The 12,186-nt window shown below is 36.2% G+C and overlaps 1 pseudogene; it reads right to left on the reverse strand.

The window, feature by feature from the left end:
* Positions 1-439: 439 nt before the first annotated feature.
* On the reverse strand, positions 440-4,899 carry LOC111370385 (annotated as a pseudogene).
* Positions 4,900-12,186: the final 7,287 nt, after the last annotated feature.

Raw genomic sequence — 12,186 nt, forward strand, 5'->3', positions numbered from 1 at the left:
TAATGCATTCTAATTATTTGAATTTGGGCTAGGAATAGACTTGAGTCATAGTTAAAATAGATTAATTTATCTTGAAAAAGAAAGTTAAATACATTACTTTATCGATTGTCAAGAACGCATAAATATGATTAAATCACATAATGGAGAATTGAAATAGATAACAATTGATGGATTCGAATTCCACTACAATTATCCATAGATTAATAAAACCACATATTTATACCTTTCTTAGATTAATTTAACATAAATCAAATTAAACTCCCTTTTGTGTTACATATTTTGACTTCCATACATAACTAGTAAACTTGATTTAAATTTATTCCCTATAAAAAGATAACTCTTTACTCATCAATTTTATTACAAGTTAACGATCCCTGTATGTTTGTTAAATTTTACCGAACATATCACATCAAAAATTTAATGTCTGTATGATAAACATTTGAGTGATGTCTATGACATAAAAAGTTCTCAACAATATTTTGGATCAATAATTAATAACATTTAAAGCCCCACATTCTTGAACATGAGAACTTCATCTAGAGCTCTGAAATCTTGGAGCACTTTGAGAAAAGAAAGAGCACCTAAAATATATATCCTATTTTCTGCTTAAATTCCATATGATGAATGAATCATTACCACCAACTAGGAGCATTATTATCAGAGTCATCCTATGTGAAAATTCTAGCTCTGTCACTCTTGATTATCCAGTTGATCCATTGCCATCAGCAGATGGTGGTTGCATGTAGTTCTGCTGTGATGTGTGGGACACAAAGTTGAACATGTTCATAGGCTGCAAAGAAGTAGTTAGAACGAGACAAGTAAAAGGTCTAGATTTCATTTTGTCTTTCATTCTTCTCTTCGGAGTGGGGTTAAATCTAATGTACCACAAGACGAAAAAGAATATACCAACCTAAATGTTGTTTTTATTTTTGGTCACTACACAAAAAACTTAAAAGGGCATTTATTCAAAAGATAAGAGTAATACAATTTAAGTAGAAAATGTCAAAAAAATGGGATAAAATTTGTGGCTAATTCTAAGTTTCCAAGTTTCTTGTTTGATCCCTATTATTTTTATATTACATTTTTTCTCTCTTTTTTTAACCACACATTCTTGAATAAGTTAATATTACACATAAATTCAAATTTTTTCCTTATTTTTTAACTACACATTCTCCATCAATCTACCATTTCAAAATGTATTCTTAATCCAAAATGGGCCTCAAACAGACACTTAGTAATTTTTGATAAAATTTAATAAAATGTATAATTAAAAAATTGTAGATCCCACGAGATATGTAGTTAAAATTAATTATTAACTTAAACTTAAATTAAAATCTAAATTTTAATCTTTACCAAATGTGGCCTAAGTTAATATTTGGTATATATTACTAGATATAACTATGCCCATGTTTGGTTCAGCTAAAAAAGTAAATAAAAATTTAAGTCATAATTAATCGCGACTTCATAAATCGTGAAGATTATCCATGATTAAATATGCATCAAATTGTTTTTACGAACCTTAGAAAACAAGAAATAATGTCAATTAGATGACTCGTAACAATGGGATACGGAGAGGAAATTACATGGGAGGAATTTTGGAGTGGATGGAAGGTCATGGAGTTAACATATTGATCATGAAATATGGGATTTTGTGTTCGGTTCTGATAATTAGCTAAATTCAACACAGGGTTTGATGAACTGCAGCCTGATTTTGCATAGTGATTTGTTGATCAACTTGCATTGGAATCCTCAGTAAATGCATAGGGACATTATGGATTGAAGGAACAATCCCCATTCCCATTCTTGAAATGTATCGTTACAGACAGGGAAATATCATTGGTGCCATGCCATTTCCCATCCACATCATCTGTTAACATAAATATCTACATCTCGGTTATTTATTTTTAGTCTTTGTAACTCTTTTCTTACTGTAAGAATAAGTAAATGATTTACGGTTAAGTTCATCTCTAGTCATTGAACTTCTATCACAATCTTAATTGGTTTACTTAACTTTAATTTGTCTCAATTGTGATTTTAGATTAAATTGAGTCATCGAATTTCAATCCATTTTCAAAATTTTCCATACCATCAATTACTTAATTGGAGATCATAACACAATGGATTTTCTCTTATTCATTGCGTGTCATGCCAATTTACCAAGACGGCATGAATGAAAGTGTCAAAAAACACCTTTTAACATTTTAATTTAAGACATTATCGTCACCCTCATTTTACCATCTTCATTTCTAGAATTCCATCTAGCTATAAAGTAGAAGATCAGTTGCGGTATGGTTGTCAACGAAGTAATTTATATCACTTTGGGGGATGATGGGTGACAGAATATATAGAGTGATGAAATTTGAAACTAAACTTAAATTTAATAATCGAATTGAGATTTCACTCAAAGTATGAAATTTATGCCCCACGTATGATATTAATCCATACCTGAACTTGTAACTGCAGAGACTTTATGTATTCAATTGCCTCATCTAACATGGATGCTTTATCTGACTGCAAATACGGAAACAAAGTTAGCCCTAGTTTGAGCCCATTTTTTCATAAAAATAGGTTTTTCAACAGTGATTTGACCCAACTTCAACCACACATTGCTTTGGGTTGAAGCATTAAAAGAAAAGGACCCGGAAACGCGGTGGCCACTCTCAGCTGCAACTTTTTGTGGTTATTGTTACCTACCTATGTTCTCCTGAGTTTCTTCAATAAAATAATATTATACGCATATTCATGATTTTTCTTTATTTTTTAATCATATATTTTCATCAATACACTATTCAAAAATGCATTTTTAGACAAGAATGTGGCTCAAACACGGGCTTAAAATCATGAAAGATCTGTTGATGTAGATAGACCGCTACCGACGTTCAGTCGAGAGTATTGAATGGTACTAAACACATTAAAAAGGAAAAAGAAGTTAAAATTTTGTACATTATGATGTTCATTTTTGTCCGAGTGAACAAAAATGCCCCGAAACCCTATACGTCTGAGGACAAGTTTTCTTCTCATTATTGAGCCTGAGAGGCTAGATGATGTTTACCTTGTTAGAGTGAGGTATAAGCTCTTGTAATGCTCTCATCTTCTGATTGATCCTGTCCCTCCTCCTCTGTGTAAGTAATGCAAAAAGATTACTGAAAGAGTCAATAGAGATTCTTTTAGTAAAACTCTATTTTACTGGTGAAATCCTCGATTCTTACCCTCTCAGACAGGTTATGCACTTTTGATGCACGGCTCTTACGAGTGGTAGCAGATTTTTGCGACGATTTTTTTCCTTCAGCGGACTCCAATTCAATAGCCTGTATAGTAATTAAGCTTTCACTTTGAGAAACAATCTTCCCTCAATTCTAGTCAAGATCAAAAACCAATCTCTTATTTTTTCCAGCCGGTTTCAAGCCCGAGAAAAGACTGAAGTTTGTAGTAGGTTGATAGCTAACATGAAACTTTGGGCATAATCACAATATATACAAAAATGGCTATAATTTGAATATGAAATTGAATCTTGAAAATATAGTTACCAGATGTATTTCTCCTCAAATAGTAATAAGTTATATTCTTATCTCAAGACAAAAGGAACGGAACTAGAAACTAATCATTCTTTCATATAAAACTACATCACAGAGAATTATAGTGGTTTAGACTCACGAGCAAGGGCAGAGCCAACCCCCAGCAAGCCATAGTGGCCACCTGTGCTGGCTCCCTTGGAAATTTGTTTTCCATATATATTAGATGGTCACTCGCCTGGATTCGTCCTAACTCACTCAAATTCCTAGATCCGTCACTACTCCCGAGAACATATCTTTACTATGACCGAGAAGAATAGTACAAGATCTCAAGTGCACCTAAAATCGACCTCCTAAAAAGCCTTTTATATATCTGCATTCGAGGAATAACTGTACAGTATAATTCGGTTTCACTCAGTCTAACAAGGTTCTTTTAAAAGGTAGATAAAGGTAAATACCTCACTTTGGCATTCTGTATCTTCTCCATCTCTGTTTTTCCTTGTGGGAATTATTGTCAGTAGACTGATTGCATGTTGTTTTCCCAAAACTACTACCAGATCCGCCTGAAGATGTTGTAATAGCTGTTTCAAGTGTCACTATTTCCAAGCTCTCACTCTGTGGACTTAATTTTCCACAGTAATTCTTGCCTGCTGCTGCCCGGCTCATACGTACATCATTTACGACTTGATTGCTGCCACAGTGACTTGATCCCACCGTCATAATAGAATGCTCTCCCTGCCCTCTAAATCGACACACATTTTGTCCCGAGTTCTGATGCTGCTTGGACGATTGATGCCCGGTTTCGAAACTTGGAGGTGGCAATGGATTTGGACTCAAAAATTTGTTGCCTTCAAATTGCCAAAAGATCTCTTTTTGGAAGGACTCATCAATAGGACAATGAATCCATGAATCTGTTACATCAACTTCAATCAAATCACTTTGATTTCCACTGCTTCTAATTGTTCTTGTTTACGACGTTCCCTCCACTCGTCGTTGCCATAGCCCGGTTTTTGATGGGACTGGCTGTTTAAAACTACCTGCCCATTTTGCCATAACAGCTCAAGTAGCCCATTATCTACCCTATATTGTTAGCCAACAAATTATTTTCCAATTCAAGATAAAACCCGAACTTAATATGCATACTTAATACGCAATACTAGATAAGTCTTGATAATACGTGTTACCCGAAGGACTTATTCTGATCAGACACAGGGAGTTCTGTCTCAATACTCCAACCAGGAATTGGATTATCCATGGATCCAATTCAGCCTAGTGAAACAAACAAAACTATTTATGTTTGAAAAAAGTAGATTATTTTTATCAGAGTCAATCAATCATTTAAAAATAATTAACTAATATAAACTTACAAATTTATTCTTCTAACCATACATACCCCAAAGTCCAATTAACTTACAAAAAATTCTCAAACTACAAATAATTAACTGCCTCGAGATTTGGGGTGGGGGGGGGGGACCCTTGGAAATGAAAGCAAAAACCCAACTGAGAATAACACGATTAAGAATTTGCAGGCAACGGCAGACACTACAGCCTCAAATGTTGCTGTCTTCCAGTTATAACGTTAATGGGACGTCACTCGTCAGCTTTAAGAATTCCACGTGGCTAGAATCGAGTGGTCAGGCTCGATAGTGGTGGCCCACATGGGTGAATTCTTACTGGATGAGATCTTCATCTTCTCTTCCTTTGGTCCCATAAATAATCTTAAAACGCACAGCCAAGTTGCCGCGGGGACTGTAGGGAATTATTTTGCCTCATTTTTCATTTTTATATATTTTCTTTGCATTTTTATTTTATTTTATGATCATTAAATAGTTAGCAAAAACTGTTTCTCGCTTGAGTCACAGATAATTTAGTTTTAAATTGAGTCAATCAACTTTAATTTAATTTAAAAATTCATCACTTTCCTAAGTGATGAAATCTTTCAGTCGAAAATGACAATAAAGCAATGGATCTCCCATGTAATCACTATGTTGCATCATAAATATGTTAAAATAAAGGTATGTAATTTAAAAATCTTGTCGTAACCTTCAGTTTATAATTATCGTTACAAGGGTTCCATGTAATGATTACGTGGAACATTGGCTATAATATTACTGTTAACTAAGTAATCTGTATCAGCTTGGAGGACAATTGGTGATCGAATGTAATAGAGTAAGCAAGTTTGATACTATAAATTGAAGTTAAATAATTCGCTTGAAATAAATTTAAAAATTTAGTGACTCAAATTGAAATTTATTTTTTAAAGTTTAGTGACCATAGATGAAATTTACACATCGTTTTTCTATGTTCGGTTTAATATTTTGCGAATATGGGTCACTATCACTAGCAGGACCACCATTTGAGACCGCAATACCTGTTGCTTTCATAAAAGGGAATATTTGTATAATGAAAAAAGCTTGAGGTACAGGCTTGGTTCACACGCCCTGCCAGATGTGAGAGAAGGTGGGGTGGGCCCCACCTTTTTTTTTAATTGCTATGGGGTCCGACCCCCCTACAGTGAGGGGTCTATACACCCCCTTGTGAACCGAGCTCCTGTACGTGGAGCTCGGTTCTTGTATAATTGTTCTCCAATCTAAAATTGTCCTTTTTATCAAGTAATCTAAATATCTTTTGTAACAAATATGTGTTACTTCAAATTTCTAAATAGCTCTTCAACTTGAAAAATCATATAAATTTTATAAGTTGAACATAAGAGGGCCACACCTAGATTTAAGTTTAACTTTAACATTTTTCATCCTTATGGCAATTTTTTTATTTTTTTTCTTTTAACAAAAAATTGGTTAATACAATTGACAAAAAGAATATTGACAGTTGAGTTGTATACAAGGTGATGCTATTAAAAATTGTATCTGTTGATTTTCGAGCTTGAGCTTGACAATCGAGAATGGCACGAACATGATCTTCTGATACCTAAAACAAAGGCATCAAGATATATTCTCGTCCCCCCTCTGACACTTAAGTTAGATAGAAAATTTATGTGTGAGGCTATAAATTGAAGTAAAAGCTTACCTCAATAATGAATTGTGGTCCTATATTTATAAATGTTGGTGATTGAGTTCTAAAAGGATCTAACCACCTATAATCCTTATCCTTATCATGCGAGGTATTTGTGCTATATTGAAAATGTCCTGTTCATTTTGAATCAAACTATGATGAGTAAATAGGGTAAAGGTTATGAAGAACTACAATCAAAGTAGGATTAATATTTCTAGAAGGTGTGAGATAAGGACAAGGGAATCATTCTTATGAAATATGGCCCCACCTTGTAAGGCCCGATCTAAACTATCTAGCTGACCTTAGACCATGCATAACTGGGGGATGAGGTCAGGCTACTGTGTTCGAACTAGGGGTCAATCGGTATTCGTGTACATCACAAGCTCCCGTGCATCCAAATCCTAGCTAGTGGTTACGTGCATGAGCTACGAGGTGAGATGCAACAGCCTAATGTTGAATTCTATTGTTGTTTATGGGCTACAGTTGGATGTGTGGCACGAGTCAAGCACGTGTTGAGAAGATAGTAGGCGATCATTCAATCTCAAATGATCCCCATGTGGCATGGATTCAAGGGCTGAGATCAAGCAACCTTTGACCTTCCTAAGACCCCCATAAATACTCCCTTTTCACCTCTCATTTTTCACATTTTCACTCTTAACTTCCAGTAAAAACAGTTCGAGTTTGGGGCTAATGGGTTTTGTGAGCGACCATTTTAAGAGGTAAGTGTTCGAGGCTATAAGTTATTTATTATTTTTTAAGAAGTATAATGTTGAGTGGTAGTAGTAAGGGGTCGAGTGGTTCATGAGCTTGACCCCTAGTAGCATTGAGGACATAGGTATGTCTCTCATTCCAATGGCCATACTTGTTAACTCACATCCTGAAGATGAGACTTTCTTGATATACCCCCATGGAGCTCACTAAGTATAAAACGTATAATTATCAAGACAACTAGGGAGTTTTGGGCTATGCCTATGTGTAATGTTATGGCCCCCGAACCAACTGAGACGTAGTAGATGCTCAAGTAGGTGAGATGACTTTTTTTAAGGATATACCCTAAAGGCGGTGGCCCCTCCACCCATTCTTCATCCACATCTTGACCTCCTTTTTCATGTGCCGAACCAATTAGACCCTAACGGGTAAAGGCTCTTGATATACTTCTTCATCTTATGTAGATGCATAGGCTTCATCTATTGAGAATAGTTTTTGACATAAAATTTGCATTAAGGTACAATTGCTTCATGTACTTATCTACGGAGGGGAGATTTATGACACTTGAAACCTCGAGCTCTCTTCGAGGTTGGAAAGAGCTCTTTTTCTTTGAAAAGACTCAAGACCTCAACCACCCTTTTAGCCCAAAATGGGACATTCCCGATAAGGACAGATTCAACAAGGCTCAAGAATACCTCAAGGCCTTAGAAATGGATAGACTGAAGTTAGTAAATCGGGACCCTCTTGCAGCAAAAATTGATTATCTACTCGAGGATGACACTCTTGACCTTGCCAACATGAGAGACCTCGATGATACAATCTTTATCTTCTTGTGTGATTTTTTGTATTACCCCAAACTTGAGATCAAGCTATTATCTAGCTTTTTACTTTTTGTAGAATTTGAATTGTCTTTCGATTCGTCTAAACTCCTTGTAAATGTCTACCACAAGACCAAAGTCCCGAAGCCTAAGGCACCTACCAGTCGAAGGGAAAATAGATAGCTAGAGAGGTCCCTCCTAAGAAAGTTGTGAGTGTGGCTGGGCAGACCTCAAGGACCGAAAGCCTAATCCCTCCACGACAACCCGCTTCCAAGTTACATGTTCATGTTCCCACTTCTCGGGGTATGTCGAAGATTGTTGACTTGGATGATAATGTCATCCTCTGAACTCGATGGAAGAATATGCCCAACGCTCATTGATCCTAATCATTGTGAATAAATATGCTGATGAGGTCAAACATCATGAAAAATTCTTGTTCCTCTTCTTTGAACCCTCCACTTGCTGGGACTGAACGAACTATCTAAGGCATGATAAATCATTTTCGATTGGCTTTCTTTGTTTGGGTGAAGACCCTTGAGCTGCTGACTCTAAAGGTTTGATCTCGATCTCTATTAGTATTTATTTTTATCATCTTTCATGCTTGATTTAACGTTGATCTTGTTTTTTCCCTTCTAGAAGTTGAGCATAGCTCAGGGCTTAGCCCTAAAAGGGTCAAATGCCTTGCGCAAGCTAGATAGGCTCAATACGGAGATTGAGCAAAACAAGAAGTGAGTTCGTGAGCTTGAAGTGCAGTATGACTAGACCAAGATCGAGACCAACAAGGCCTGAGATCAAATAGAGGCTGCAAAAAATTAGGTTGAAAAGGCCAAGCTCGAACATATGCATGGAAGAAGGGCTCGAGAATCAACTGGTCAAGGCTCGAGCTCAGGTAGTAAAGGATTCCAAGAAGTCAGAGGAGTTTGGGATGCTACTGGGACAGTAAAGGTCAGGCTCCTACCATTATGGCCTGAGGCTTACTCACTTCTTTTGCAAACCAAGCTACCTGAGGACTTGAGGCCTATCGTCAAGGAGCTGATGTCGGTCAAGAAATACTCGGACAAGCTTGAGCTTTCAATATCTAAGGTCAAAGATGAAGATGACAAGAGGAAGGAGGTCGAGACTCCTGATTAAGGCGATCCTGCCAACGCCACAAACTTATTAGGCTCCCTACCCCATAATCTTATACAAAAACTGGAGGTGGTGTGAAGAGAGGAATGTTGGGAATATCGAACGATGGGAAGAGAGGAAAATTGGGTAGTGTAGGCATCGAAGGTAGATTGAAGATGTTAGGAATTTCCAAGTTTGGAATGTTATGAGATTGAGGGAGTATTGGTGCAAATGGAAGTTGTGGAATTATTGGAGGGAAAGGAAGATTTTCCAAAATCTTGTTACTCGAACCATAGATTCGAGAAAAAGAGCTCATAAGCGATTCAACATACAAGTCGATAAAATCTAAAGGTAAGATGTGAACGTAAAAGATTGAATCATATAGGGGACAGTGACTCCTTATTAGTTTATTAAAGTAAAGCTCCAAAAAATGACAGATTAACCTGCGGTGTAGATTTGACTCGACTAAGAAAAAATCCACTCAGATTGGTCATATATAAGGAGGGGTATTGAATAAAGGGCTCTGAGAATTGTACCATCATAGATGCTTAATGAGAAATTTGAAAAAATGCTATTATAATTCTACAAATGAACATTAATTTCTTATGTATTGAAGATCGGGAATATAAAGTGTTTCCTTATTAAATCTCGTCATGAAGTTGCAAAGTTTTCTTAGGTCTTTAATGCATCTACATGAGTGATGCGGCTGTCTTCCTAAAACACTAACTACCTGCAAAGAAAGTCTGAGAAAAAAGCTTCGGGGTTGGGTTCCAATGTGAAAAATTAATCTATAACTACATTAGTAAGGGTCTAAGGAAAATCCTTGCACATTACTGCATCAAGTGCAACCAAGAGGTTTATGATATATGTGTATATATATTGAGATGATTGATAGGATCAACTATCTTATCGTACTTCTTTACCTAATGATACTTAAATCTGTCCGGCAAAGGGTATGATATGACTTCCAGGATGAAAGGGGGTTAGGGATGAACCCTGTTATTGCCTGATTATTCTGAAGCATACTAGTCATGATCCCATCCTGAATGATCTGGCAAGTTCAGTAGAGTCCATCATAATCGATCTCAAACCCAAGGCCTTGTACGGTATGCTCGAGGCTCTGGTATAACCATTATCGGGACATGAAGCCAAAGCTCAAGTATCTGCCATAAGACCACCCTATGGCGGTGGCCATGGGTGCAGATTTTTTTGATTCGACAACTAACTTAGCGTCGCAACTTGTTAGCAGAGCTTCTCAAACAATCTAGGAGCTCCTGAAACACTAGTGGAGATGTTAGTTTTCCCGATGATTCTTCCTGCGAAACTAGAGGATCTTCGGCCGAAGCTGATTAGGGGTGGATGAGCTTGCTAGAAGATGTCCTGAATGTGTATTAACCATGACTTTGGGAAGTGTTTCCCATAGACTATGCCAATAATGATATCAAAATAGTATTTGTTGATTTTCGAGCTTGACAATCGAGAATGAGCACGAACAAGATCTTTTGGTATCTAAAACAAAGGTGTCAATGTGTGTCCTCATCGTCCCTTTGATGCTTAAGTTAGAGAGAGAATATATGCATAAGGCTATAAACTGAAAAATTAAGTAAAAGCATACCTCAATAATGAACTCTAGTCCTGTATGTATAGATGTTGGTAATTGAGTTCTAAAAGGATCTGACCACCTGTAATCCTTATCCTTATCACTCGAGGTGTTTGTACTATATTCAAAGTATCCTATCACCAATTGATTCAGTTTGAATCAAACTATGATGGGTAAGTAGTTTGGTTGAGGGTAAAGATTATGAAGAATTACAATTGAAGTAGGATTAATGTTTATACAAGGTGTGAGATAAGGACAAGAGAATCATTCTTATGAAATATGGCCCGAACTCCTAAGGCCCGATATAAACATTTAGCTCAACCTTAGACTTTGCATAGTTGGGGGATGAGGTCAGGCTATTGTGTTTGAGCTCAAGGTCGATCGGTATTTGTGCGCATCACAAGGTATTAGGATGAAAAAGAAAAAAGAAATGGCAAAAAAATAGATGTATTTATTAAGCCTCTATTAGGACTACATTTTTTTTTTTGTAACTTAATTTCTTCAGACTCATTTTTAACCATACGTTTTATTAAACCCATAATTTTTATCAACTTTTTAAAATTTCAACAACATATTTCATCAACTTTGTCGAAATCTACTAAAAATTTAATTCTCGGCGGGGCTGAGTGTCTTAGTTTTGTGTTAAATGAGATTAAGAGAGTGAGTAAAGTTTGAAATTTTACAGTTTAACTACTAAGGTGATCATTCATATCTCGTAGATGTGGACATGGACATAGGCATATATGCTGCACCGCGTAAAGTCATATTGTTTTTCCTTCCAAACTTTTCTATAGGGTGTTTTCACTAGGGCTCTTTGTCGCTTTTTACAGCGTAATTAAAAATTGAATTTTCTGTTGGATTTGTTTTCTTACTTTTTAGATGAAAACTTACATTTGAATTAATTCTCACTTTAATATGAAAATCGTTACACGTCATCCCATACGACATGGCAACCAACTAAGAAAAGATAAAGTAAGAGGGCACTCAAGGTCCCACTCCACTCCACCCCACTCCTCCACATCTCTTCAAGGTGGTTGTGCAATTATGCAAGGTGGTTGGCACCTCATCGGAAAATGGTTGGCCATTTCCTAGTGCAATATGATTCCTCTAAAGTGGCTCTTCAAAGGTAACAATTCTTAGGCCAAATCAATACTTCTAAAGTAAGATGCTTCCTCCTTCTATATTGAATTTTCGAGGTGGTTGGCATCTCCTATAAGTGTCATATTTTATGAATACTGCCTTGGGCAAAAGATACTCTGTATAAAGATGCTCTGTATTGATAGATTTGGCAAGATGTAGCAAATACGTCAAATCAACTTTTCAGTATTTTTATATTGTTTTTATGACATATGGTGACTGATTATCAAATTGTATCATGCGGCTATAGCCATATGATAGCTTATATTGACCTTTCAACCACACATTTCTG

Source organism: Olea europaea, chromosome 21 (genome assembly GCF_002742605.1).
Source record: "Olea europaea var. sylvestris chromosome 21, O_europaea_v1, whole genome shotgun sequence".
Taxonomy (NCBI): Eukaryota; Viridiplantae; Streptophyta; class Magnoliopsida; order Lamiales; family Oleaceae; genus Olea; species Olea europaea.